General features: G+C 43.2%; 1 long non-coding RNA gene across 1 annotated transcript; it reads left to right on the forward strand.

Moving 5' to 3' along the window:
• The first annotated feature begins 546 nt into the window (after positions 1-546).
• Positions 547-23,416, forward strand: LOC140687912 (uncharacterized). Its single transcript, XR_012062541.1, has 3 exons — positions 547-818; positions 16,293-16,380; positions 23,349-23,416. It is a non-coding gene; the product is annotated as an uncharacterized lncRNA (long non-coding RNA).

Below are 23,416 nucleotides of genomic sequence, written 5' to 3' on the forward strand. Positions count from 1 at the left end.
CTAGGTGCTTGGAAATAGAAAATAAGAAATGACCCTTCTCTGCAGAGGCAGGAAGCCTAGACCAAAAGCTGGGTAATATGATCCGAGATACATTAGCCATGTGCAGACTCTGAGGACAAACTGTACCCCCGGATTTGCTTTGGCTTCCCTTGCCTTCTGGCTGGTACACACCAGGTCACAGCAACCCAGATGGGCCCGTAGCACACAGCAGATTATGTACCTCGATCTCCTCACCCCTCTCGGCAGGGCCAGCAACATGAGCATCCCTGACTACGTGCAGTGTGCTGAGGACCACCAGACCCGTCCCGTTGTGGTCCAACCAATGGAGATCATCTCAGAGGAGAATTTCTTTTGCATCTATCAGCTACTCACCTCGGTGTGCCATATCAGCCCATGCGGCTCCCAGTGGACATTCTGTATCCACTACAGGCACCACTATGTGCCCGAGAATGGGTGGAGCGTCTTCCAGACACACCGCAAAGTCGTGGGCCTTGTCACCATTACCAACTGTCTCTCTGCCAAGGCCTTGGATAAGCTGCACGTGCAGAGGGGCTGTATGGCACCGCGCTTAATGACTCTCAGCTCTTTGTCTTTGTGCTGCATGGGGAGGTAGCCGAGCAGACGCGCACCGACGTGTCCTTCAATCTACGAGGACTGCAGGGTGGTGGAGAAGAGGATTGAGGAATTCACTGAGTCACTCTTCATCTTGCTCAAGTCCAAGTGGCTGGATGGTGGCCACAAGAATTTTGGGGCAAGATTCCCCTCCTCTGCATCCTGTTTGAGAAGGAGGACTTCATGGGACTGGACACAGACAGCAGGTAAGTTTACCTGGAGGCCAGCCCACCCTGGCTTTGTGCCGGATTGCTTCCCTACATCCAGAAAGGGATCAGCAAGGAAGAAGTCTGTCTTGTAGCCAAGGGGGGAGGGAGGTGCAGCCCGCTGGTTTACAGACATTTCAAAGTGAATCCGCCTTTATTTCAGAGAGATCCTTTTAGGGTTAGTGTGGACACTTACTCCCGCTTTACAGCCAGGACCATGGTGGGAACCCTGGAGTTGCTGTCCAATAAAGTAGCCAAAGCCACTGATGCTAGGAGCACTGGGGAGGAGGCTGGACTGAGCTGAGATATGCTGTAGGTCAAATGCACATCAGACGCTGAGGCTTGTCTAGCAAATGTATATAAACTATCTCTTTACTTCCTACATTGATTACATGTCAAAATGATAGTATTTTACATACAGTTGATTAAGTAAGATCTGTTCTTAAAATCAGTTTCTAGTATTTGTTTTTTGTTTGTTGGTTTGCTTTTTTGTTTACTATTTTATACGTGGCAACTGGGAAACTTTCTTTACATGGCTCTCATTTCATTTCTGTTGGGCAGCCTGTCCTGGGACAGTCTCATTCCTTTGCTTTTGGATGAGATGCTTAACCCCGAGAGGCGGAACGGGGCACTGGTTGAGCTGGGGCTGGAGCCGGTGTCTCCTGCCTCTCAGGCCCAGCACCTGTTCGGCTCAGGCCCTCTCTTCTTGCCCGACAGCCACCATGCCAAGTTAGGACATCAGAAACACCGCCAGGGACTCCCGAATGAACTCCTTATGCAGGGAAAGGCGTATCACGGTGTATGGGACAGAGCAGGGAAATGTTCATTCTCAGTTTGTCCCTGTGATTAAGTCAAAGTCCCCACTTTGCCTCGGAAGTACAGACGAGCTCTTTTGGGCTGCCTACCCCCCACCTTCTGCTCTGTTTCCCGGTGTATCTATCGTGCTGTACCTCGGGCAGAAGAGGGTGAGATGTCTTTGCCGAGAAATGGTCCCCCTTTGCTGGGGAGAGTAAGGGAAGCTGTGTCCCCCCGTCCTATGGCCTCTGTCCTTGTGTCTGGAGAGGGCTCATGGTGGTCCCACAGGTGATGGTCCGAGAACCTGGCACATGTTTCTGGGCCCGCCGTGAAGGCAGTGCTCTGTGATTCTTGAACTTACCTAAGATCAGATCCTACTTTCTGGTTGTTGGTAAGTTGGAGGAGAAGATACTAGAGAATTGATAAAAAGAATATCTAGACCAGCCCTGTGAGTGAGAAGAGAAGTGGACCCGAGTCCCACCTGCGAGAGCCCACCTAGCGGTCTCTGGATGAATTTTCTGTTCCTCCCAGAAATACCTGTATGGCTTAAGGAAGGGGAGAGGCTTGTCGTGGCCATGATCTGTGCTTGTCCTCACAGGGCCCTGTGATCTACATGCCCGCACTCCCCTTCTGCTTCTTGGGGATGTGCTGGTATGTTTAGGAGCCTGGGCACTGCTGAGGGCATAGCTCCCATCACCATGCTACACCGAGTCTGGCTCTGTTCACCTCACCTGTCAACACCTGCTGAGGCCCCAGGCATTAGTCAAGGTAGGTGCATCGGTGCAACGTAAGCAGGGACCACCTTCTCCCCCTGGACAGACTGGTGAGTGAGCAGTTGAAGCCTTGAGCCCTGCCCCAGCCCCCACGCCAGTGCCTCCTCTTTTGTCATAGGAGTCACTGGTGACATTTTTACTCAACAAATGCTTGTCTCTGAGTCTGCAGAGCCACCAAAAAATGCCAGCTTGTTTTTGCCTTTTGAATTCTGCCCTTGGGACTTGGCGGAGTAGCCGAATGTGTACTTAGCCCACAGTGTTTGACACTGTCACCATTGATTACCCAGAACCTCATGTACCAGGCATGGCTCCCGGCATCAAAATACAGCAGCGCATTAAATCTCCCTCCTTGTGGGTCTGTCTGTCCTGGTACCATAAGAGCTCAGCCAGCTTCTGAACGTCAGTGAGATAACGCGGCCAGTGAGCTCAGGTCAAGCACATTCTCCTCCAGTCACTTTTACCACATTGTTGCTTTTAGTATTCCACAGTCATTAGTTTTTTAAACAATGCTTTGGTGAAGGAGCAGAGCCTAATTCTTTCCTGCTACTCTTGGTGGAAGTGAGTAAAACGGTCCAGAATGAAATGCGACCACAATTTGTAGCTCAAAATCTGCCTAGACGCTTGTAGGTGGAATTTGGGTTAGGGGCGCTGACCACGTTGTGGTCGTCCAGCAGCACCGCTCCCCTCAGGCCCCTGCTTTCCCTGGAGCAAGAGGTGAGGGTGGGTTTCACCATCCCCACGTCCCTGGCCTCACACACTCACGTAAATTCTTGTACATGCTTTCAAAATCATTTTTGTTCTTGTGTGTTTCTAATTTTCTCGTCTTCATCTTTTCCTTTTTCTTTATTCCTTTTTCACTTGTACTGCCCAGTGAGCATGTTGTTGCATCTGAAAATGTGGGCTGTGCACATCCTGCGTTGGAAATAGCCAGATTGCCATCCATGCTGTCTCAATCATTTTAAAAAGCAAAAACTTAACAGCTGTCTTGATCCATGTATTATCCTCGTCATTTTGTATTTTCTTAATTTTTGGAATATTTACTTTGTTTGCACATTACCCACTGGTTTTTGATACCTGTTAAAATCCTTGCTTTGAGGAACCTGTTTGGTCCTCTTTTTATTTGGTGACAAATGCGCCCTTATTAAATTTGTTTCATTGTTTTGAAGAAGTGAGATGCGAATTGATTTAGGCGGCTGCTGAGGGATTCTTTTCATGGAGTATTTAAACTTGTAAAGTCAAATTCTGCGGCAACTTTCACGATTCCTGCTTTTATACAAACGTGCTCGGCACGAGGTTCCTGGCTGTCGCTGTGTGACGTGCGTGACGGCGCTTCCTGGCCGGTGGTCACTGGTGAGGAAGTGGCCGGCTCGGGGGTGAGCATCTGCAGGGGACGCTGTTGGAGGAAGCAGTCACCGTTTGGTTCTTTAATTTTTTTTTTTTTTGCATTCAACTTCCCCGTGCCATTTACTTTACTTTGCCTTCATAAAGGGGCCGAATTGGGTCTAAAATCCATGCCACTATTTTGTTCCCTTTATGAGGCTGGTTTTTCTGAGTATCAGGACAACATGGCCTTCTCCTAAGTAGCTGGCTCACCTGGATCTGTTGGACACAGGGACAGCTAAAAGGGCCATAGCTTTCTCTCTGCTTCAGCCGGTGGGCATTCAGAGCTGGGTCTGTGGTTTGCCTCAGCAGCCGTGCAGACCTTCCTACCCAGGGATTTACTTTTAACCCATGTTGGTAGTAAATAGCTGAATCCGTTTCTGTTGCAGCTGACGTTCACCACTGACGGCCGTGTCATTAGTTTGTGGTAGTCAGTCTCCAACACCCCAGACAACCATGAAGGAAGATGATTTGGCCGACCTAGGACCTTGGATTCTCACCCTCACTATGGTTCATCTCACCCGGTGGAAGGGTGTGGCCACCACCATCATGCTGACCATGAGGTCTTGTTTCTCCTTTCATGCTCTGGTCCAAATGTGGACACTTCATTTTTCACTGAATTTGTCTCACTTGAGACAGGCCAGAATATCTGAATGAGTCCATCACATTCTGGGTGGGGAACAGAACAGAAGTAAGTGTCGCAAGTAGATGGAGTCTAGGCTGTCCGGGTTGGCAATTGCAGGCTGGGATCTGTGATGGCCGGGCTGTACCCTGGACACAGGCCTTTCCCGTGGCTCCCATGAGCCCAGGAGTTGGAGTGAGAACAGCCTTGCTTGGGTTCCCACATCCTCATCTGCTCACTTTCAAGTGTGTCTGCTAATTAGGAGCTCCCCCAGACCTCGGGCCCTTCAAAGCTCAGACCACGGGAGAACCTTGAGTCCCTTCTCCTGGGCCTCCTGTGTGAGAATCCAGTGCCTTCTGAGGTGGCCAGTGGCAGGAGATGCCTCCCCCGCCGGGGAGCACCCTACGGAGGACTGTTATTCAGTGCACCATGCTGTGAGCTTGTGGGGTTCCGGCCATGGTCCCTGCAGAACCACACTTGAGATGGACTTATTGTCATAAATAACAGGACTGATTGCAGGGCAGGGCCAGGGGGAGGGAAGAGTGGAAATTGAATGTGACCTCAGACAACTAGGTGGGTGCAGGGGCTGTTACTAAAATGGGGAGTCTGGGAGATACCTGCCAGGAATCGAATTCCAGAGTAAATGGTGGACATGAGGCATTTTTAAGATGCCATTTTTCATCCAAGTTAGGACTTCAAAGAGGCACTCGGTTCGATGAGCCTGGGGCTCAAGTGAAGGAGCCGGACTAGAGATACACGTTGGGAGTCGTCATTATTAGCTCGTGTTCACAGCCTTGCATGTGAATTAGATCTTCTCGAGGGCTGCAGACTGAGGCTGAGGCGGGGCAGGGCTGTGCCTGGGTTGGAGGAAAGCCCAGACCATGCAGCTTTGGTGTGTCAGTTAGCTGCATTTGCCATTTTCAGAGCAATGCTATTTATCCTTAAGGGGCCAGGGGGTGGGCAGGGCCAACCAGGAAGAAATCTGCAGGGAGGGTCGTGGCCACATGTGCGTCTTGGGAAGGTGCAGAGGCTGCAGGGTCTGGGATGGTAGAGTCCTCAGAAGCTGAAGTTGGAGTGGGGAGTGGGGAGAATGTAGTCACAGTCACCTGTGAGGGAGGGAGGGAGGCCTAGGGAGTCCCCACCTTACCGGACTCTCTTTCCCATGAACAGAAGGCAGTCAGACAGAGGATCTGAGGTGAGAAGGGATGGGCAAAGGGAGGGGAGCCAACCTGGAGAATGGTGTTTGGAAAGTTCTGGAGTAGTCTCCCTGAAAAATAGAGTTAAATATACCCAGACTCTTAAGAACATTGTTAGTGACTTGGGAGGAGGCAGTTGTTTTTCTGGCCTCCTAAGGGTAAGGCATGTATCCAGGGATACACAGAAGATACGGGCAGTCTGTTCCGGGGGCTTGATCGTTACCAGGGGAACAGTGCAAGTTTAAAGGGGGAGAAGGGCAGCGGAGGGAAACTAGCCAGGCCCCGTGTCAGGTACCAGTCGGCCGCCCTACTTGCGTGTTGCAATCACATCCATGCCTCCCAGGTGGGCAGTGGCAGCCCCCTTTTGCAGATTGGGAAGCCTTCTCAGAGGGGTTAAGGAATTGGTCTGTTTAGCGGCTAGTAAATGCTGTAGCAGGATTCAAGCAGGGCCTTGTCAGACTTCAAGGTCATGTTCTCTCTACTGTTTCCAGTACTTCCCTTTTATACCTGGAATGGTGAAGTGGGTCAATTTTGGAGCCTTTCAGAAAAAGTATGATTTAAGTGCCTAAGGACTGTTTCACAAAGCTCAGCGTTCTTTGATGATTCTGAAGCACGCAGTGCTTTTCGCCCCACAGAGGTAACGTCTAACTCCTTTGAAGATGACGTGGTTGCAAATGATGTACAGGTGCAAAACCAGACTCTGCAGCTTCTGAACGGAAACTCTCCAGTTCTCCCTTGGTCAGCTTTCTTCCGCGGGATGTAACTGTGCTGCAGCGTAAACCTGAGCTTTCCGTATGGAGTGAGTGTTTAATAGCCAAAGTTAGCAAAAAACGGTCAGATGAAGAAAACCGACGTTGACAATTTATTTTTGGGTTCCATTAGTCAAGATATACTATCAATTAATGACCCATATAGCAAATGAAATTCAGTATAGGACATTGCATTTCTTGCTTTCTATTTAGAGTTCTCTTACAGAATAAGGTTGCCTGCTTTGGAACATCAGCTTCACCACCACGGCACCTATCAGTGTGTTGGTGTGATTGCATTTACAGAGTGAATCTAATCTGGGCTTCCTAAGCCCCAAGCACTCCTGTGCAAAATCACGGGCTGTAGCCATCTGTTAGTCACGCAAATATTTCTAAAATTATATGATTCCAGAAAAGAAAGAAGAGAGAGAGAGAGAGATTGCCTTTATCAAATTTCCTTTCAGTTCTAACTGCAAACTGTTGTTGAGCAGCTCTTGTTTCCTTTGGATATGAATATATACATTTCTTTGCATGTAACCTAGGTTTTGGACTAGAACACCAAGTTCTTGCTGTCCCCAAGCCACAAAAATAGTAGCCAAATTGGACCCGTGTGAAATAGTTTATACTTTTTTCTGAGAAAGTATCCTTGAATTTGGGACTTGGGCTGTGATTTTTGCTTTTTGATTCCCCCACCCGTCTTGTAATCTCTCACTCCTTCCCACGTGGCCCCCAAGGGTTCGTGGTCTTATTAGGAGCAGGCACCCAGTTGGTCTCCATATATTGCCGCTATAGATAGAGCCCAGACAAGACTTAAGGACATTATCAGAGAGGACTTCCTGGAAGAAATGGGCTCTAAATTCAGTTGTGAGGACAGAGTAAGAGTCAGCCAGGAGAAGGAGTCAAGAATGTGGCTCAGGTCGCAGGTGCAGCCTGGGCAGAGGCCTGGAGGCTTTTGGCGTGGGGACCCGGGGAGAGTGCCCTGTGCAGTCCAGGGTGGAGGGAGCCCCTGCTCGGGAGGACACTGGAGACAGTCCGTGGTGTAGGGCTTTGGAAGAAGTTGAGTTTTACTAGAACTGACACAGTAGGCAGTGAAGGGTGTCAACAGAAAGTGACCCTCAGGAAATGTACTTCAGGTTTTGCTTCTGATATTCTACAGACAGAAGGATCGGGATGGGCGAGAGCAGGTATGTCTGTCCCTTTGAGATCCAACCCGTCATTCATTTATTCATAACACGTGCACTTCTGTGAGTATAGGGGAGAGAGGGTGTAGCCACGATAATAAGCAAAATGTATTTGCTTCTTGAGAGCTTAGCATTGTCAGAAGTTGACTTAGCCTAGAAAGCTCTAGGAAGAGAGGAACAAATTGTGGAGGTTGGAGGGAGGGAAGGCTTCCTTGGGAAACAGTCAAAATGAGCCTGGAGGCAAGTGAGAGGTAGGAGCATGTCGGGGACCGCTGAGGTCACTGGGAACCTATGTACTGAGGTGAGGCTGGGCAAGCAGGGTCTGGGGTGGGGCTAGAACTCTAACAGGGAGCCTCTGAAGCATTCGAAGTGGGGTTGATGTAATCAAATTTGTGATTTGGGAAGGCTGCCGTGGCTCTGTGTGTGTAGCGGGGATGAGGGGGTGGGTGCCACCAACTGGGGGATCATAAGAATACCATTCACAGGCTGGAATATGGGCATCAGGGCTACTTGGGGACGGCAGGGGCAGTGTGGATGCCGGCTTTCTTTATGGGGGGCTTGTTAGCGGGGCCGCCCTTGAGGCACCTTGTGGCTGTAAGAAAACTGATGGAGGCTGCCAGGTGGACTTTCGTCTTCTCTCTTTCCCTTCCTTGTTTGATGATCTTAGCTCAGCCAACATTTGGAACAAAAGGGCTAATTTCCAGGGTTGCCCAGGACTTTGTTGAGCTCGTTCGAGTGAGATCTGATTGGATTTAGGTTTGTGTTCAGATCTGGATGTTCACTTAGCTAGAAACGTCCTGTCATTTCGATTTCCATAGGGGTTTTTATTCTTGATAAAGATTGCTTTCTTGGTGAGAGGAAATTTAAAACAGCTGTTGTCTTTTTCAAAAAATCCTCTTTTAAGAATTTTAATATTCAAAAGAATACGAATATATAAAATATTTAAGGAAGTCTTTGGTGTGGTTTCTTTGCTTTCTGAGCTAATGTGAAGTTAGAGCCTTTGCATTACTTAATAGCACATCCTTGTCAGTATTTAAAGAGCTGTTAGTGAGCGCCCCAGGTCCCACCTCTCAAAGAATCGTTAAAGTTTGCTCTGAAATAGTGAGGTCATAAAGGTCTTGTTTTCAGAAATCAAACGGTTTATAATACACAGCATAACTCCATTTATAAAATAATAATAAGTTCAAAACTAAGAAAGTGGAGGATAAATGATTTTTTTAAAGCCTAAACATAAATTTTCTTGTGCTAATGTTGCAAGTGGAAATTTTGAAAAGAAAAATCCTACTGCAATATCATATATTTGGAATACATATATGAGTTTCACGTTTGAAAAGAATCTGCGCAGTGGTTTTCGAAGTCAGGAGCATTCCTGCTCAGATACTGGCAGTGATGGTTGCTGGTTTTCAATGGAAGAGCCTAAATTTGCCTTCTTAGCTTTTTGGTTTTTTTATAGTGAGAGGGTTGAGTAGTGCTTTGCCAGCATGGTTTTGGGGCAATTTGAGGGCAGATGTCGTGTGCCAGCAGTGAGAAATTTCCATGCATTTTATTTTCTGGACATCACCAGGGCACATGTGGGGTTTGTGCCTGCAGGCTGGAATGCTGCAGGACTCCCTGATCATTCACCTTTATGTCCTGGAGCTGCTCCGGTCAGTGAATGATTTTCTGTGGCTTGGAGATAATGTGGTCTGATGGAGATGATCAGATGTGCAGTTAAAATGCTATTACTTGAAATAAGAGTAACCTAGAAACATTTCTCTAACAATACAGGATGAGGGAGGAGGATTGGCTGAGCTGCTTGCAGTGGGGAGTCTTAGTTGACTCCCTCACCGTGACTCCTGCCAATATCCACCCCAGCCCTGCATGGTAGTCCTGCCGAAGCAAGCAAGCACTTTGCTCAGAAAGGCACTGAATTTCCTTGTGCCTCTCTTTGTTGGATTTTTTTGAAAGCACATTTTGCCCTTTGCTTCAATGCCATCCATGCTAGTCACCTCTTACACTCATTTTTCTGGCCTCGTCCATAAATAGCTGCTGAATGGATAAACAGAATGTAGTATCTCCATATAGTGGAACATTATTCACACGTAAGAGTGAATAAAAAAGACAAAAAAGAAGAGGAAAATGAAAAATGCCACCTGTTTTGGGAAGTCCACTTTGACTGTTCAACCCACACTTTTCCCTTTGAAACCCAATCACTTATGCTCCACTCTACTCTTTTTGATAGTACTTACCACCTTCTAATAATCTTTAAAGTTTTCAAAAAAAAAAAGAAAGAGATGCTGATACCACTTCAAAATGTACAAGACTTGATAACAGCATGTTAATTGAAAGGAAGCAGACACAAATGGCCACATATTGTTGATTTCAGTGATATGAAAAGCCCAGAATAGGCACATGCAGAGGCAGAGAGCAGGTGATGGTTGGAAGGAGCTGGTTGGAGGGGGATTAGGGAGTGACTGCTAGTGACAGGGGGATTCTTTTGGGGTGATGAAGTGTTCTGGAAATAGAAGGTGATCAGGGCTGCACAACCATGAGTGTGCAGAAGACTGCTGAGCACTGTTTCTGGGAGTGCCTGTTGTCGGGGCATCTTTATTTTTTCTCATCCTGCAATGTGAAGAACCATCTTCTGCTCTGGCCATTCTACTCCTGTGAGTGGTGCGGGTCAGAGACTCTGTAGAGTCATGTTTCTTTTTTCCCCCTGGCTGAGTGTAGTCAAAAAAGATTTAAGCCTGAGAAAGTGCTCCATCTGCAGAAATGTCTTTTAGATTTGCATGGTGTAAAAATCTTGAGATCTTTTAATCATTGAGGCCAGTCTGTGGGGGGAAATACCCCGTGAAGCCTGGGTGAGCCGGGGAAGAGCCGCACTTCTCTCCCAGACACGGGTGGGGATTGCACCCCCGTTCAGGCAGTGAAGGGCCCAGACCCGTGAGCAGACTTGACAATCGTGAATATTTACGTGTATCCGCTGCTTCATCTTGGATATTAATTTCAAGCTGAGTCAGTTTGTGGCGGCAGCCTCATCCTACATCAGGAATTTATAGTATCTGCTCTTTGAGGTGAAGACCTGACAGACTTGATTATTTAACAGTCTGCCTTGAATTGATATCTCAGATTCCTTTGTCAAAAGCAAACAGCAGAAATACAGAATTCCTTTAATGCCAATGTGACCTGGAACGAGTTTAGTCTCTGTGCCTCAGTGGCCTTATCTGTGAGTGGGAAAGATGATAACAGTGCTTCCCTCAGAGGAGCTGGTGAGGGGAGAGTCAGAAGCACAAATGGAGGACTTACAAAAGATGCTCTTGAATGACCGAATTTAGTGCTCTCAGCCTGGTGAGGCCTGAGGGGCAGAGATGTCAGAACAGAGCAGTCCTAGCCGGAGCTCGATCCGTGATGGAAGCTGTTATGATCAGTATCACCACTGTGCGTTAATAGGTAATTTTAAGACTTGGTAATATGAATTCTTGAATAATGTTAAAGGACTAGACATCTCAGATCCAGTTTACATAGTCCTCAAGATTTCTTCTGAGAAATGGATGGTTTCTTCCCCATCTTAAATCTGAGATGAGTCTCTAAAAAATTCTGTATTCCTCCATCTTTTTGCTTTAATTTTCCATTTCCTAAAAAACCATGTTTTTAAATGGAGTTACTGGGGACTGAACTGAGTGCCTCATGCATGTTAAGCACTTACTCTCCCAAATGAGGTATAATCTCCTCCGTGATTTTTGTTAAAATTTACTTTCTTAGTTTACAGAGGTAAGAGGCCTCTAATTCTTTTTCTGGAGACTTGTCCATGAACCTGTAAATCTATAATTAATGGACAAAATTTGGTTTATTAAAAAATCATTAGAATATTCTGCAATTCATCCAAAAAGAAATGCTCATTGACTTAAAATGTTTCTCCTTTAAGGGGATTTCTCCTGTTTGGTCTAGCTTAATTTGTTAACAGCCATCCTCATCATCATAATGACCAAACTCACTGTGAGTGGACACCTAACTAAGGCTAAAATGTTTTCCTCATGTTTTAATTCATAGCAGGTGTTTGATTGTAGGTATCAGTGTCTCCTTTTTTGCAGCTGAGGGATTGAGAGATGGAGCAGCTTGTCCCAAATTACATGCAGCAGGCTGTGGCTAGCTCGGTGCTGGAACCCAGGCTGCACAGAATGCATTCTTAATTGCTCCTCTTATCAGCCTCCCGTTAAGTGGTTACCCGAACACCTGTGACTCCAAAAACGGCCGAGTTTAGTGATCTCAGACTGATGAGGACTTGAAAGGAGAGACACCATTGAGAAGTTGAGACAGAGTGGCAGAAATTAAAATTGTTCATTTTCACAAATTTTTAATTCTCAGGTAATTACATAAAAAGTTATTTTTTTTATTTTAGTGCTCTGTAAGCACTAAAAACAAAACATTAAAAATAATTATAGTGCAAAAGAGAAGTGAGCTCTTAAAGTCCAACCACTGCTAATGATGTTGCTTGTTTTTCTCTTGTGGCCCTTTTTGACAGAAATACTTACAAAGACTGAATTTGTTTTATGTAGTTTTAATATGGAAGAAAAGATTGTCAGTGAATATTGTAAGAAAAGTCTTTACTCTTTTCTTTCCTGTTGATGAATATGTACGTTATTTTCATGGCTTAAGTACATTTCCTCATTTGTGAAATTTGAGTAATATCGTTTAATTTGTCTGACTGTGAGAGGTAGATGCCTTGTATACAAAGAACCCAAGAGGTGCTTAATAAAAGTGTGCTGTCACAATGACAGATATTTTAGAAGGATCAACTCTGAATACTAAAGAGTGTCGCTTATTTCTGATACATATTCAATATGTATTTGTATGATATATTTGAATATGGTTTAAAGTAACAAGGATTCATTTTTTTTTGGTGTAGTATGAAGTTTTAATGAAATCTGTATCATTCTAGTGAGACAGGGACTAGTTAAATTGCCTTAATCAGATGACCTTGAAGATTATTTACACAGAATATGTATTGTTACAAATCAGAATTTATGTTGCCGTGTAACCATCCACTCAGACATTTAAATTCGTGGGATTCTGACCAGATCCGTTACGTTTAGTAAAATCCATATTGATCATTTTCAGGGAATAAGCTCCTCTATTTTGTGATTAAAGAAAATTTTGATTTTTTTCTACATTCTTAACAGGTTTAAAATATCAAAACATTGATTTGACATGTCACTTTTTTAATAGAGAGAATAAAGCTCATGCTGTTTTATTATGTAAATAAATGTTTTTGTATGGCAACAAAATTGTATGATATCCTGGCTCTTTTAGTATTTTGCAAGATACTTAGATAACCTACTGTTGGAAAAATACAAACGTGAATTTTATGAATATAGGCCTAGTACAGATCTGTTGGTTTTTGCTACAGTGCAAGACATGAGGCATAGGAGAGCTTTGCTGCTGATTGCCAGGAGGACAGATCCCATGTCTCAGTTTCCCCTCCTGTAAAATGAAGTGGCTGAACTGGATTCTTTCCTCTTCTAAGATGAGTTTCCATGAGCCTATATCTTCTGTTTATATTCAGGAGTATTAGCAATATCAGATTAAATACTGAATATCCCTCATTTCCCCCGAATCAAAGTGCAGCATGTGCTACATAAGTTTTATTTATCTGATTCTCGTTACTGATCCTACAGGCAATTTTTGTGTTGCATCTTTCCTGGTAACCTGGAAGGTCATTTTACCCATAGGTGGCACTGTTGCACCTACTTAAAGTCTTAACTTTCCTGTTTGTAAAAGGAGGCTTAAACAACGTTATTTTATTTTGATTACTTTACTTAATGCTTCAGAATAGCCCAATGTCCATTATGTCTGTCTAACTGGAAAAGTTATTCTGCTTATATCTTAGATTTATTCTGTCATCTCACTGTGAACATTTCAGACTTGCTCTGCAAACAATAGCAAAATCGGGCTTTTCTTCTAGTGTTAGAAACCAGTGAGCCGGGATTTTATAAAACAGCTAGAAGCGGCATCTGGAGGACCTTAAAGGTGAAAAGTGTATTGAGTTCCCTGAGTTTTGACCCCGCCGCTGTGTGTTAATTGGTGGTAGGAGATTTGGTACATATACGAAGGGGTGTAGTTTTTGATATGGTTTGCCTGCACGCGCTGCCACTGAGCCACTTGAGCCTGAGACAGTTCGTTTTGAGTTTTTCCCTCGTCTGTGAGATGGGGACATTCGTATCTGATTTGTAGAATTGTGAGAATTAGAAATTATGTGCAGTGTTTACCACAGTGTGTATGTCAAGAGGGCTCTTAAACTTTAGCTGCTGTTTTGTGTGAAGCCATCATTTGAGAGTCTTTGGCAATTAATAAGAAACAGGAAAATAAGAAGAGATGGTTTTATGATGAAAGATATTTGAGGAGGTTCCATAGTTCCTATACCCATAATTTAGCATCAGCAGAGTCAGAACTGTTACACAGTCGCCCTAAACCAACGTTAAGCCACAGAATTATTTGTTACTTCATATATTTTGGGGTTTAAGGATATCCAATACTTATACATATGTTGTCTCCAGCAGCCTACTGAGAGATGACACAAAAGAGTATACAGGCAATAAATGTCTTCTTTGTTACTGATGAAGCCACGTTCTCCATGAACTTCAAGGCTGTGGGAAAATGCGTGTCATGATACTGTGTCCCAGAAATACAGACTCACCCTGTCCCATGTAGCTCTGGGCCACAGCGAGCCTTCCCTTGAGAAGACCTGCCCTTTCATGCACAGGGCTTTCCTGACATGGAGCTGAGCATCCCGAGGGCTTCCCAATGGTGACCAACACTGGAGTGAAAGGAAGGGTTTCACATGCCCTGCTTGTCTCCCCGGACTCACACCTCACTCTGTTAGTGTAATGAGTGCTAGCTGTGGGCCAGGGGCCAGGGGTGTGAAGGGAGAAGCACCCTCCATGGCCCAGAGGAGTGGTTAGGAGACATCCACTCCCTCAGTTTAAACAGGTGGTTGGATGGAACATAAGGGTGCTCCCCAAGAGTGTGTAAAAGGAGAAATAAGGATTTTATTTGGGACTTAGGCTAGCCAGGAAACAGATAAGATGATTAGAGGGGAGACTTGTAAAACAATTTGTTATTAAGTTGACATTTGTTGAACACCCAAAATGTGCTACATTCTTTTCTGAGCATTTTACAGAAATGAATCCTTCAATCTTCTCAACAAGCGAGTAAGGAAGGTTTGATTGTTATCCCAGTTTTACAGTGTGGAAATTGAGGTACACAGAGGGTAATTAAGTTGGCAAAATCACAGAACTAGTAATTGGCAGAGCTGGTATTTAAACCCTGGCTGTCTGGTTTTGAGGTTCCCAGAGATGGGCTTTGGGTGTTTAGCATTATCGACATCCCTGAATCTTTATACCTCTGTGCATCAGTTAGCCTAGAAAGGACAGGGAAAGGAGTGTTACACAGGAGCTCATAGTCATTTCTTGGCTGCTGTCCACGGAGAGTGCACCGTGATTGGCGTTAATTGACTTCTGGGCAGTAGATCTGTTCGTATAATAGAAATATAGTCCATTGAATTAATCTAGAAACCCTTCCTGCTCCGTTTCTGTCCATGCTTGCCATGTGACTGCCTGCCCGTGATTGGGCCGTGGAGGAGAAAATGTACTCATGGTTGAACTCTGATATTTCAGTCTGGTTCATAGATTCACGTCTTCTGTTACATTAAAAATTTAAGTTTCTGGTTTTCTTGCATCAGTGTCTCATGAGCTTGGTTAATGTGAAACCAGTCCATGGGAGCCCAGGGATGATGACGGTATAATTTCTGAGCACGTTGAGGCACTTCTACCCGTGCAGACGTGGCTGGAGGATGTCCAGCTTCCTCACTGATTTCCCCCAACAGCATGGTCCTCTCCCACCCCTGGATGTGAGGTTGGGAGCTCTCTGAGTAGGCCAGTCAGAGGCCGAGTCCACCAATCAGAAAATGATGAAGTACCTGGAAGTGGGTTTAATAGAAGACAAGGGCTTCCAGGTTGTCAGATGGGCTGTTCGAGTCCATTTGGTGAAAAGCTGTCCACTGTCTGTGGTTGAGCTACTTCTTTGCTGTTGAAAAGTCTGGAGTAGATGAAGGGATTTTAAAAAGCAGAAAGGAGTGATTTCAGGTGGTACGTCCACACCGGTGAGAAGTGATGAATGACCGCCTTTGTGAGTCATAGACAGTCTTACAAACTTCATAAACCAGCTTTAAAAGCTCTTCCATCTGAGTGCACTTCATATGGGGTCCAGATCATCACTGGTCGCACTGTGAGGGCAAGTAACTGATAATGGCAGAAAGGACACGGAGGCATCAAAAAGGTCTCAGTCACTGCCCCTGTTTAAAGGATGCAGCACAGTGTAATATATTTTAGCTGGTTTTTCACTGAAAAGTTTTTAGTGTTTTCTGGGACTCCCCAGTGCCCCAAGGTTCCATGCAGCTGGGTGTCCCCTCAGTGCAGCTCTGTCAGCGCTTGCCCTGGGCTGACGCGGTGTCACGGGGAGCAGGACAGTCAGCGTCCCCGGCTCCTCCGAGCTCCGTCTCCTCATCCGCAGAGCCGGGTTTCTCATCCGTGTCTACTTAGTAGGGTTGCTGAGAATCACACGTGATGCTTCAGGTGTGACTTTTGGTTGTCTCTGTGATTGGCATATAGTTAATATTTGATAGAAACACTTGTTTTTTTTTAGTATAATTGTAGCACCTAGATTGCAGTGGTTTTTAGTCTGCATTTTTTATAACTTTATTCTTATTTTTAAATATGCACTTATTTTTATTTATTTTTTTTGGAGGTACTGGGGACTGAAGCCAGGACATTGTGCATGCTAAGCAGGTGCTCTACAACTGAGTAATACACACCCTCCTTTTCTGCACTTGAAGGTAAATATTGCTATACACAAAATAGCTCTTAAACACCATCATGGGACCTAGTCACTGTATAGACAATTGAACACGTATACTATTTCAATAGGAATAAATGTTTTTGAGACATACATTTCTGAATCTGTTAATGTGCTTAAAAACGATCATAGGTAGTGATAAACACGAATCTTTGATCCAGTACTTCTTAGAGACTGTTTTGCCATCAAGGGAAATTACATTCTACAGAGAAGGCTAATTGGGTCTCTTTGATATTTAGATGGTTTAGCAGATGATGAAGGCTTTCAAAAGCTGACAGTTTTGTATTTTAAAGTAACTACAAAGTTACCTTCTACAAGTTGTAAGTACTAAGCTTGTGAAGTGCCCAGTAATCCAGGGGGTATGTGTCTGTGTCTTTGTCTGTGTCTGTGTGAACGTTGGTGTGTGTGATTTCAGGAAGGTAGAAAGAAATTCCATATAGACTTCTGATACCTTTCTCCTCCATTTCAAGGTGTTGGCATATATTTACACTAATAAATTGATATTCAGTTGTCATTTGGCATATTGGGAATAAGACTTTCTCATACTTGTTTCAGAAGGATTAGGGAGCATGAGCTTAGGAAATGGGAGGAGATAGAGGCAGGGAGGTTCTTTAAACTTTGTGCAGAATTAGAAACAGTAACTTTTCTCTTTTCTTCTAAAGCAAACTGGCACTGAATTGTAACATACTATTACTCAGAATTGCTTTTCTGATCAGATACAGGTACCTCAGATTTTTAAATGCAACATGAATGATGAAATGTGTTTTAGCAGTTATTTTTAAAAGTAGTCTCTTTTCAAGTAAAAGGCTATAGCCTGTTCTTTCTTCTAGCGGTACAAGAAATTCTCATTGTTCTGTTGCAATGATCTATGTGCTTACTTTCTTTTTTTTTTTTCTTTAAGTGCTTTTTTCATTGTGGTTTGAATGAATGTTTAAAATTTCTGGATTTTGATCTTTAGAACATGCTGATTTCTCAGAACTGTTAAAAACCTGATTGTTCACTGCTCCTTGTTTGGTGGGGCACCCTATTGATTTCTGTTGTCTGTTAAAGAGTGAAATTCTTCCTCTAGCCTGCAGATCATTAAGTGAATGGTTTGCAGTGTGCCTTTAAAATTATTTGTATGCATTGAGCATGTTTGTCCAGTGAATTTTAAATTGACTCATTGTAATGACTTTGATTTGATTCTGTGTCTTTTGCTCCTCTCCACAAGAATTTGAATTCTCTGTTGCATTTTGTATACGTGTTCTTAACAGGGGAAGAAATTTTGCATTTTTTACAGAGGTGGGTTTTCCTATCCCCTCTGAATGCCTTCTAAAATTGATACAATAAAAATCAGTTATTGCAGTGCATAATTATTTCATAAATTATTTTTTGGCATAATCAGAAACAATGACCAAGAATGATAATAAAAAATACGAAAACCTTCCTTCCTTTGAAGAATAGAAATCAGGTAGTCAGGCTCCCTCATGCTTTGTGCCTGACACAATTACTCTCATGTCATTGTGTATCATGATTCGGAGATGGTATTGTTTCAGGTTTATAGATTTTTGTTTTAACATTTGTGTTGAATTCTTTCTCCAGGCTGATGTTTCCTGTTGGGTTTGTGGAAAGAGTAGAAGGGAAAAAAATACTTTGTTTTGTTTTCAGGAGGACTGAGTTGATGGGAAAAGAGTTGAGGGTGGGCTGAGGAAAAGAGTGACACTCCCTCTCCTCCTGGTTGAAATTGATAAACAAAGAAATCAATTAAGTATATCGATATTTGACCAAAAGAAGTTATCGAGCCCAAACTGGCTAGAAATGCACAATGGAAATTACTGAATTCAGCTTCAGAATGAGGTGCTTTACCAAGTAGAAGCAGCTTAGAGCAATCAGAAAATCAGTAATATGATGAGATATAAATGGAATATTATATCTTTTATTGCTGAAACTTTTCTACGTTAAGTTGTGTAGAGCTAAAATTAAGTTTCAATCACCAGGAGTTAAGAGAGTGAGTGGTACTGTAGGATCGTTATTCACGTATGTGCCTAGACCCTGATAGAGTGGCTGAAGATGGCAGGAAAAGACCCACATCCAGGATTTTCATCCTAGGGTGTCCTCCATAATGGTTCCATGTGGAAGCAGATGATTGGGTTAACAAATTGTAACACACCCCAGTCGCCTCTGAATTTTAAGAAGAAAAAATATGCTTTGATACTGCTTTACAAGCAAGTTCCTGTGCATCCTCACTCCAGACTCCTTGCCTTAAAAAGCAGAGACAATGCTTTGCTTGTGTAGTTGAGGTTTTAGATAGCACTCTGCTGGTTGCAAAGCAAGGACCGAGACCCTCAGCTATAAACGCTGGGCTTGTGTGTTGTTAGATAATGTATTATCCCCAAAACAAGGACCTGGCTGGTCTGGTGGTCTGCTTTTTAATGAACATATCTAAAAATGTATCTTGTTCCCCTCACCCCATGACTTCCCTAAAGATACACTAATCCTTTGTACTCATTGTGTATTCTACAATCTCTGCCTCATCCTGTCTTTCCCGAATTTCCTCCTTACTATCTCACAACTGTTAACGAAGTTTTCCTTTGATTATACCCTATAAATATGGGAGCATTTGAGAGGCTCATGGAGATGGCTCCCTAATCCCTCTCGATTTCTTGACTTTTTCCACAGAGTCTTGACTAATCATTCCTTGTCAGTAAGACTTCTTCCAGCCAGAACCCACAGTTCCAGGTGAGAAGGATGCAGGCTTTATCTCTCCTACCGGAGGCAGAGACAGAAGAGAATTGAGATATGCTCCCCCGTGATCCCTTCCTGCCCCAGGTCTACTGCAGTTCACCTGCAGCCTTCTGGCCTCTGCTCAGAGGGCCTCTGTCCCAGGACTGACCTCAGCGTTTTCTTCCCTTGTCAATATTTCCTGTGCCTTTCAGAACTTGGTCTCTTCTCTGCAATTCAACCCTGGCAGATGTGATGGTGGTCAGCGTGCTGGTGGGCAGTCCTTTGGGGACCCCCAGGAGCCATGCTGATTCTCCTTAGTCTCTCAATCGGGGTTACAGAACAGTCGAGCACCGAAGGAAGCCCATTCTCGAGATGTCAACAGAGCATTTCATCACTTTCATTTTATTTTTCAATTTTTGGTGGAGAAATTATTTGTAGTGAACTGTTCCAGATATTTGCCGCCTGCTTTCCTCATCACCATTCCTTGTTGTCTCTGGTGCTAGTTTTATAAACCAGGTTTCTTCTCTGGTCATTTCTGGCAGCTGGGCTTGCCGAATCCTTGATCTGTATTTGAAACAGAATGCTTCCTCGTGATGTCAAGGTGATTTTCCTATTTCTGAATATTTCGTGTACACTCAGCAACTGTTTCAAGTGAAATGCTCTTGTCCAATTTCGGTTAACTCACATTTGCTGATCTCCTGCTTTCATGCTGAGAGCAGTTTCTTTTTCCTCTAATAAAAGTTAGCAATTTGCATTTACTATGGAAGATACTGGCCCAAGGTCCTTTTGTTCTTAAGAGTTTTAATACAATTCACCCATTAAAGTGTACATCGGTTTTTACTCTATGCCCAGAATTGTGCATCCCATTCAATCTTAGAATATTTTCATCCCCCCAACAGGAAGCCCTGTACGCATAAACAGACATTCCCATCTTCCCCATCCTCCCCCAGCCCCAAGGAGCCACTTTTCTCTCTGTGGATTTGCCTGTGCTGGACATTTCATGTAAATCGAGTCACTTCATATAAGTGGAAACGTCTATTGTGACTGACTTCTTTCACACTGAGTAACGTTTTCAATATTTGCTCATGTTGTGGCCTTAGTCACTATTCTATGCTATGCTATTGCTGAATAACATTCCACTCTATGGCCTGGCCCCACTGTTTACCCATTCATCAGGTGATACGCATTTGGGTTGTTTGTTTTTGACTGTGATGAGTAATGTCACCGTGAACACTCATGTGGTATTATTTATGTGGATATTTGTTTTCAGTTCTCTTACGTGTGTGCCCAGAGAGCAGAATTGCTGGGTAAGTCAGAAACGAAATGTTCAATTCTCTGAGGCCCTGCCAGGCTGTTTTCCAAAGTGGCCACGCTGTGTTACATCCTCACCAGCAAGGGCTGCGTGCTCCGCTTCCTCTGTGTCCTCTTTAGTGCTTGTTACGCTTTTTTTTTATTATACCCTATTGTAGTGAGTGTGAAGCGGTTTCTCCTAGTGGTTTTGACTTGATTTCCCTTACAGCTAATGCTATTGAACATCATTACATTGTGCTTTATGGACATTTGTATATTTTCCTTGAAAAATACCTTTTCAGATACTTTATTAACCTTTTAATTGAGTTGCCTTTTTATTGTTGAGTTGTAGGGTTTTTTTTTTCTTCATTTTGAGATACAAATTCCTTACCAGATAAGTGATTTGAAAAAATTTTCTCTTCTGTGTTGTTGTTTCACTTTCTGGATGGTGCCCTTTGAAGCAAAGTTTTAAATTTTGATGAACTGCAATTTGTCTCTATTTTCTTTGTTTCTTGTGCTTTTGGGGTATTATTTAAACTCTGAGGTATTTTATTTAAGCTTTTATATATAAAATAACTTAATTCTTAGGACTGTTATAGGAGATGGGTGTAGTTGTTGTCCCCAGTCTATGGATAGGAGACTGAGATGCAGAAAATTTCACTGAAATATCAGTGTCACATCTACCTAGTGCTGTGGGATTTCAGACCCTCATGTTTGTCCCCAGCATTTGTGATCTTCACCACCATGCTCCACTACTGCCTGGAATCGTTAATGAAAATGACTTTCATTTTTTGATTTCTTGTTAGTTTGTTTTCTCATTGGGGACCTCATCTCCTTATTTTCCTTTCGGATATCAGTGTAGATTTATTTTAGGTCTCATGTAGGCAGAAGCATTGCTATCAGTTAACTTCTTTATTACTCACTCTCCAGTGATGATTGTTGCTAGTTGACCTAACCAAGTCATGCTTAAGTCTTTCCTGCTAATGACACTAAAAACAGTCATGACTTATAGAATGCTCAAAGAAAGTACTTGATTGATTTTATTTTGCTACCCAATCAAACCAATCAAGTAAAAACCCCAGTGTTGACAAAGACTATAAGCCCTCCAGAATAGGATCACTGTCTTCCTTGTGTTTCATTTATTTGGTCACAGTGTCTGGATAGTGACTTGCTGTCCAGCAGTTTTGTGAGGATATGGTGCTCGTGAATCATTGTAAGGACAGAATTTTGACAACAGACTGTGTTGTTCATTTCACAAGGGAAAAGATAATATAGAAATACTGCTCAGATCTATTTTAAAATTAAGCTTGGAATTTTGAGAAGAATTCAAGAAACCATACAAAGCTCTTTTTCACTAATTTTAGATCTATCTTAGACACATATGGTTACATAGCAGAGTAAGTTATCAAGTACATTTGACAATAGGAGTGTAATATTGATTATTTGTTTTAGTTGAAATATTCTACCTGGGATAAAGTAATCAGTGCCCATAAATGAACAAATATGTTTGTATTTCTATGCAACATGGGAGCAGAGTTCATGTTTCTATATAATATGTATGACTGTGTGTTTTAATCTGTCTGTCAGTGTTTTTATAGTTTTTCAGCAATGTTGTAACTTCAGAATTCTTCTAACATATTCACTCCCGATACTACTGCAGTTTGTACTGTGTATCCTATCTTATGCATGGAATTCCACTGTCCCCTCAGTGAGGAATTTCCTCTCCTATTGAGCTAGTAGCAGAGTTAAAGGAACAGTGATTTCAAGGCCTTTGCTCTCCACGTGTTCGCAGTTTCCTGTCAATCACGATTTTCTCTTTCTTGTGTTTTCATTGTGCAATTAGAATTTTTGAAAATAATTATTAATATGTTTCACCAGTCTCCCTAGAAATTTGATGTGTTTGTGCTTTTCAGTTTTCAATTTATGAAAATTGTAAATGCAGACTTGTTTTTAAGTAGTCCTTTTTCACTAGATATTTGTTTACCTCTTTATAGTTAAAATAATTTTCCCCAATGAATGAATCGGTGTGCATGTTTTAAAAGATACTTTAGTTTTTATTTTTCTTATTCTAACAGGTATATTCGTTGTACAGAATTTAGAAAATAAGGATAAACACAATAATACCTTAAAAATGGCCTCTAATCTCACTTGTAGATACAGTTGTAATGTTTGAAATTGAGAATTACAAGTCCTCTCACTTTGTTCTACTCTTTCAGGTACGTTTTGGTTACTGAGACCCTCGAATTCCCATATGAATTGTAGCAGAAGCTAGTCAGTTATTGCTGAGGAGCCCGCTGGGATTGTGATCAAGACCACGTTGTATGTGTGCTTCACTCTGGAGAGCACTGCCATCCCAAGAATATTGTCATGTGATCCAGGAATTTGCGTGGTTTGTCTTTCCAGGTATTTAGGTCTTCTTTAATTTATTTCAGCAATGTGTATGGTTTACATAGTATTATTTTACTTTAATTTTTGCCTTTATACTGAGGACAATTGTGCAAGGTACCAAGATTAGAATTGTACTATAGCCCCGCAACTTGCTGCCACCGTGGACGCTGTGGTCTCTCTTTGCCCTTTGTAAAATCTCACACAAAATAGGACCTAAGTAACTCTCTCTTGAAAGAATGATTATATGATTGCTGGATGATGCTTGAGAGTCCTTGTGATGATGTCTTTTTCCCAGACTTTCCCCTCTTCTTAAATATGCCCTTTCTCTTCCTTTCCTCCAGCCTGGGTTTCAGCCTGCCTGTGGCATTGATTTTCCTTGTCTGTGGACTCTTCTTTTCACTAGTTCATGATAATGTTACATGTCGGCTGTGGAAACTTGCTAGATGTCAAGAAAGAGCAAATCCATTGCATGCTAGTATTTTTAGAGTGTGTTATTGAATTATCAATTGAAATTAAATCAGGCTGACCCATTGAGCCATCCCCTGAGCTCTTTTTGCCTTCCTACAGGTGATACTGCTCTCGTTGCTGCATGTGCCCTTCCCCCAGACTTAGTTTTGGAGTTGAGTAAATCACCA

Source organism: Vicugna pacos, chromosome 21 (assembly GCF_048564905.1).
Source record: "Vicugna pacos chromosome 21, VicPac4, whole genome shotgun sequence".
Taxonomy (NCBI): domain Eukaryota; kingdom Metazoa; phylum Chordata; class Mammalia; order Artiodactyla; family Camelidae; genus Vicugna; species Vicugna pacos.